We start from the raw sequence: 7154 nt of genomic DNA, 5'->3' as shown, positions 1-7154 counted from the left end.
GACGGAAAATACGATGAAATTTGTCACAGATTTTTTGAAGTTTTTGTATAAGTCCTTCGTTGCCATATTTCCAAGTCGTAACGCAATACCTCAGGTTACTTTCAATTAAAGAATGGTATAAGCAGATCAAATTTGACAAATTAAGACAGGGTCTAATCTTGGTAATTATGCCAAAATTTCTTCGAAGCTTTTGCAGCAAATGTTGCATGTGTCTGTGTGGTTTCCATGAAAGATTTTCATTCAGAGTCAGGCCAAGGAAACTGATATTTTGTACTCTCTCAATTGGTTGATCATTTATACTTAAGATTTGCTTACACTTATTCGTACGTAAACTGTTAGTATCAAATAGGCCTACCATGTATTTTGTTTTGTTTACATTGAGTGATAATTTATTTGCTACAAGCCATTTGATAACTTCTTACATTTCTGTATTGGCCGCTTCATGCAATTTATCCACACTCTTACCTGACATCAGAAGATTTGTGTCATCTGCAAAAATGATGGAATCAGTGCAATTTAAACAATTTGGGAAGTCGTTAATGTAAATTATGAATAATAGGGGGCCTAAAATAGAACCTTGGGGCACACCACACTTTGTCTCTAATGGAGTTGAAACACTGCCAGAAATTTCTACTGTCTGAAAACGATTATTTAAGTAGCTTCGAAACCACTGGAGGGGTGTTCCTTCGATACCATAGTGATAAACTTTTGTCAGAAGTATTTCATGATTTACTGTGTCAAAAGCCTTTGATAAATCAAAAAAGATGCCAAGGGTTGCTTCTTTATTTTCCATTGCTTTGTACATCTTGTTGGTTAGCAGTGTAGTAGCCTGGTTCGTGGAGTGGTTATGTCTAAAACCAAACTGCTGGGTGTAAAAAAAATTACGCTGATTAAGGAAATAGTATAATCTTGAGTACATGACTTTTTCTAAGATTTTTGAGAAGCAAGACAAAAGGCTAACTGGTCTATAGTTACTGCAATTGCTTGGGTCTCCTTTTTTATAGATTGGGACTACTTTACCGATTTTAAATGCTTTTATGAAGTCACCATGTAGCCTACCAAAGATAAGTTAAAAATATGTGTTAGTACTTTTATTATGTTATCGGGAGTATGCCTTAAAATTTTGCCTGGAATGCCATCAGTACCACAACTTAACTTTGGTTTCAAAGATTTAATAAATCCGTAAACTTCTCCAAAACTTGCAGGTTTTAAAAATATTGATTTGGGTGATGAATTTGGAAGATACTTGGAAAAAACAAAAAAACTTTAGCCTACTCTTCACTCTGTCAATCTCGGTGACCGGGCCTGTGTCAGTGATCCAAAGCCTCTACAAGTATGCGAAACTGCCAGGATTAAGCTCTGCAAGAAGCTTTCCCAGTCGGAGGATAAAGATTCAATCAATCAATCAAAGGCTTTGTCAGTCCGAGGATAAAGTTTCAAAAACCAAACCAACTTCGATTGCAGCAGGCCATAACTCTGATAGAACAATTTCCAAGTGTTTAACAGAATTATTAATTATTGTTGGTGTCCACCATTCTGCTTCCAATATTGTCGACCAGAGGTTGAACAAACCGATTACAGTCAAAAGAAGCGTAGTCTCCAGGTGGTAGCCTACTCAGAGCTGGTGGAAAGGTAGGCTGTGTTTTAAGGAGTAGTTTTCTTTGCTTCCAAGTAGGCTCCTCAAATTAACAACTTCATCAAACCATGGATATTATGATTCCCTGCAACAAAGAAGTAGCCTACTTTCCATCTTGAACAGCTGTTTTAGTTGAGATAGAGAATTAACAGTGCATTTGATGTGACGATTTTCTACTACGAAGTTGATGACTCCCGGTCTGGAGAGTTTCTAACAAATGAGCTAACCGCCGATGAGTTAAAAACACTGGATCTACTAATCCTTGGTGGTCATTTTGACGCAGAGACTTGGTTGCTTGGTTTTGAATTTTTATCGTCGGACAGTTGCTTAACCACTGAGCTAACGGGGCGGACCTCTGAAGCTTCTGAACGTGGCTCGTCCTATTTCATTGCGAGGATCTCGAGTAGGCTACTCGCTGTAAATTTTGTCACAAAATACCTGTAAGTGATAAATACGTCTAACTAAAGCCTATATAGAGTTTATGGCATCAGGTAGCCTACGGTTAATTCTAACCGGTGATTCGATTGATCTACTGTAGTGTCCGTTATGATGAAATCATGTAGACTTCCATTTTAATTGAGCTGACTATGGAAAGCAGCCCTTGTTACCAATGTATCTTCGTAATTTTCATAGTTCTTTTCTAAGAAAGCTGTTCACCGCTACATCGAGAAGTTGTTGTTGAGCCAGCTGAAAAATGATCTCTTTCACTTTTACCAGCTTTTTCATATTTTGAGAGATTAAGCTTTTCCACCTGAAATGCAACCTTGATTACCACTTCCAAATTTATTTTGAACTAAAAGTCTCTTTGTTCATTAAGTAGCCTAATGTAGTCCAACCACAGGCCGCTGAACTTTTGAAACTTACAAATTGACTTTTCATTTATCAAAGGATTATGATTAATTTCGAATCGTCAGGCTTTCAGTTTGAATGTTATAGTTCCTAGTTGCAAGCACCCATGTTGGTGATTCCCGCAATCTCAAAATATGTTCATATAGAATTTCAACCCTTCCTTACACAGTTTCTTGGTTATAAATCTTTATCCTCGGACTGACAAAGCCTTGATAGGTTATTTCTGGTAGTTTAGCATAGCCTACACTGTTAATCAAAAGGGTGGAAACCTTGGGGTGGAAATTTCCATGGGTGGAAATTTCTCGCGGCAAGGGTGGAAAGCGAAAAGAATGGTGGATATTTCCACCATCTAGAATTTAATCCACCCTAAACTGTGGAAATACACACGTTGTTAACAAGGAGGGTGGAAAGGTTGAGTTGGAAATTATTGAGGGTGGTTATTTCTCGCGGCAAGGGTGGAACGAAGGAAAGGGTGGATTGTTCCACCCATCTCAAATTTGTTCAAATCTCAAAATAGAGATAATTAGGGTATAGCATCAGTAGCTTTGCGGTATGGTAGGAAGAGAAGCTTTCTACACTGTTTAATTTGAAAAAGTTGCAAAAGCTTTTTCAATTGCCTTTGTAGCCAAATTCAGTGCATTGTTTCTGCAATAAGCTAAACCAGCTCATTAACCCAAAGATAAATACAGATGGTACTGTAGGTTAAAGATTATTTACTTGTAGCGTCTGTGGCATAACATGTGTGTTGTTAAAAATGCTTAGATTGCTGGTGTAGGCTATAGCTTATAAGCTTAAAGCGTATTTGAAATGAATTTCTTTGAATGAAAAGAAGCTTTATTCCATAATCTGCAGTTTGAATTGAAATATCTGTAAACATTAGGCTAATACCAAAGAATAAAGGGAAAAAATAAAATTAAAAATTTATTTTAAAACAAAGTTTGATTATGAAAGACCTTATAGACTATTCATTCATTGAGCGACGTACTTTCTATGTTTAACGGTGCTGATGAGTTCCACTAATAATTCAAGCTAATACAAATAACAAAAGTAGGCCTACCCAACCAGCAAAACTGGTTCTATTCACATTGATTCAATGTCTGCAGATGTTGAATCAATGTAAAAAAGACCAGTTTTGTGGGCTGGGGCATGGATTTCAAAAAAAGGATTTTTTTCCAGAAAGTTGAAAACGATGTACAAACAATATCAACTTATTTTTCATTTCGACGTCCTAATCAGAACGTCACCCCATAAAATATTGTGTTAACAATAGCTAAGTGGTAAAACACTATGAATAATGGCATATACCGCACCAAGCGCTTTTTGCATTGCTTAAACAAAATATTAGTTCTTGTTTACTGCTTTGCAGTTGAGACTGAACTAATATTTAAAAAAAAACAAGCATGTTTATCGAAATTACCGCTTTGGAAATACGATTCAATGAGAAAGAACTTGCTAAAAGTAATCAAAATGAAAAATTAGTGGGCATGCAATGTAATCATATCCAATCAAAATGTTGGCAAAAACAAACACAAGCAATAATTTCATTGAAAATCTTATCTGAGTGAGAAAACTTGTTGGAAACTCCTTCCTAGCAGTACTTCACAGTTACAAATATTTTCAATCACAAAGACAGGACGTCACCAGAGTCAAAAGTATGAATTGCCACTTTTATTGTGTTGTTGCCTGTAAATTATTTCATCCTCTTGGTGCCGCTAAAGAAAGCTGTTCGTGTAGCGCAATGCTCAAAGACGTGTTCCGACAGCTGAATCATCGCTCTTTGATTTCGAGAAATTTGAGTTTGCTAAACTACATGTATTTCCAAAGTATTGTCGGAGCAAACAAACGAGTTCAACTATAACAAATTTATGAGAAATGTTCAAAACAAATTTTATTCTATGAAAAAACTTTTTTTCACTGGAATGTCTTTTTAAAATAAGTTTGTTTTAAGCAGTACTCAAATTTACTGTACGTTTGTGAACAATTGTAGAAACTGGGCAGCTTAATAGTTTTAGAAATGAGGAGTGATCGAAACGAACTTAGTGAAACAAATATAAGGATTGTGAATTTATGTAAATATCGAATGACTAACTTTGAAATTACAGAATCAAGACCAAAACAAATATTGATTACCAAAGCCTATTGCTCACCACCCCTATGGAAAACCATGTTCTGCTGAAACACATCAGCTCAAATCTTACAAAATGTTGTCAGTAATCTTTTTTGCCCCAGAGCCCGTGATTTTTATCACAGAACAACATAACAGCTGTTAAACATTTACCTTGACATTTAATCCAAGCAACAAAGATGAAAAGAAGCAGACCTCCGACCTTTAGACTGGGGAAGAAAGTTTTTACAAAGAAAATAATATACATTTGTTATAACGATTTCCCCATAGGACATGCACGACATGAAGAATGATGTTGCGAACAATTTTTCATTTGCAAAATGACGATCAGCGATTACAAACTCCGAAACACGAGATCTCTCGTAAATTTGAAAGAATCGAAAAAAAAACGACTCTAAACGTTAATCCATACCCAAGAATTTATTAGGTTTACTAATTGCAAAAAGAAGAAGGTCATGACATATCGCCTTATTGAATTCTTCACGCACACTGCATAAGATACAATCAGACTGAAACAGATTTATGTTAGTCGAGCTTTATGTGTTGCGAGAAATACTACAAGTTAAATGTTTCTATCTGCGACATGAAAATTTTGATTTGAACCATCAACATTTTGATAAACATCGCTTCAAAGAATTGATTTTGAACAGAGTATTTTCAGAATACCTGAAAACGACATTCTTCTAAAACGAAATGAAATTTCGAAAAAAGGAATAACGATTAAGTTTTCAATGAGACGAAATCCTACAAAGCATGCCAACAGCGTCACGATTAACTTTAATAATACCTCCTACCCTACTTTTCATTCAAAAGTGGACCTCATTTCTTTTTCGATATTTGACTACTGGATTCTTTTCATGTTTTTACAAAGGATTGGTAGACTTTGTAATCATTTTAGCTAATTCATTGTTTTCATAACACACTGAGAACCCTCCCAGAGCGAATCGATCTATCAGCTTTCCGCCGAAACAGCTCTTGCCCCAGACAGCAAAATCCGTCGTTTTTACATTGATTCAAAGTCTGTAAACGTGGAATGTAAAAACGACGGATTTTGCTATCTGGGGCGTGATCATTATAATCTCTTTTGCTTTCTGCTTTTCCTTATTTTCTGTTCGCTCGTATACAGAGTAAGGCTCGTATACAAAGTAATTACGTTTTATAACGTGTTTTAATTGTATCGTCGTATTGAGCTAGCTGGTAATCACAGATGGCTTGGAAGGCTGTTGTTTTAACTTCAGTTCTGTTCAGTTGTTTTTACTTACTTCGACATCAGGGGTCTCCAAAAACAACAAATCACAATTTACAACGATTTCGTATTTTTCAGACCTTTCTCATGATTTGCATTATCGTTTCGAACTGATAACATGACAAAACGAAATAGCTTGGTTGGACTTGTTTGCGTTTTTCGTACATAATATAGTAGGGGATAGGAAACAAATTTTGCTTGATCTAACGTTTCTTGAAATGTTGTAGTTTTGTTTCTAATAGCCCCAGTTAGCTTACAAACAACAAATTGTGAAGCTAATATAGGTAATATTGCATTATATAGGTAGTATTGGATAATATTTGTAATATAACTGCATTCACAAATATAAGTAATAGCCTGCGACAGAACAACACATCGCATGCAAAACAAAAAGTAGAAATAAAACAAAAACTGACATCAACTGCAGGGCCGTTGAGAGGATAATTGAGGCCTGGTACCAATGAGATCCTTAATCCCCAAATCAGGACACTTCTAAGAAACAAAATGCACTGTATCCGAACAAATCTCGGTGGTTTCTTCAAGTTCTCAGGCCCTTAGGTAGGTTACAGGCCCCTAAAATCATCTCGGGCGTCCAAAAGTATTTTCTGGACCCCCCTGTCAATGCTATTGTCAACATGCAATAAGCTTGTTACACATATCTTTCATAAAGTTAAGAGTTGGACTTTGTTGTCTCATGGCCATGGTTGTCTCTGGAAATTCTTTATGGACCCATTGCTTATAATTCATGAATCTAAGCGTTGGATCCGATCCTCATCTTTACTTTCATCACAGACCAAACCAGTATAAACTTTGTTGAAATATTTTTGAAAACGTGTTTTCCATCGAAGGAGGGGTTGGCGGTTGCTAATAATACTTCGTCCGTTATCGCCAGAAAAAATAATCCTTCAGCAACTTCAGTCGGAGTTGAAGGCTATTCCAGATAATATCGGTGCTGACAATGCTGTCATCGAAAAGTGCAAGTTCTTGTCTAGTAGGGTAGTGCGGGGCAAGACTAGTCACATTTTGGTATTATCGTGTATATCTTCACATAAAGTTAAAAATGTTTTAATTTTTAGTGTTAAACAGTTGTACTAAGGCTTCCTTAAACAAGATAGCAAAAAAAAAGTGAAATTTATTTTTAAGTTATGTTAATAAAACATCATTTTTACGACCGAGTCAAATGACTGGTTTTGCCCCTAAGTACGGGTAAAACAGGTCAGTGTTTTTTGATGAGAAAAAGAGTATATTTACACATACAAAGTGCAGTTTCACATACAAAGTACACCACTGCAGCACAT

The sequence above is a fragment of the Aplidium turbinatum genome, chromosome 9, assembly GCF_918807975.1.
Source record: "Aplidium turbinatum chromosome 9, kaAplTurb1.1, whole genome shotgun sequence".
NCBI classification, from domain to species: Eukaryota; Metazoa; Chordata; class Ascidiacea; order Aplousobranchia; family Polyclinidae; genus Aplidium; species Aplidium turbinatum.
Note: the sequence above shows the minus strand (reverse complement) of the source record.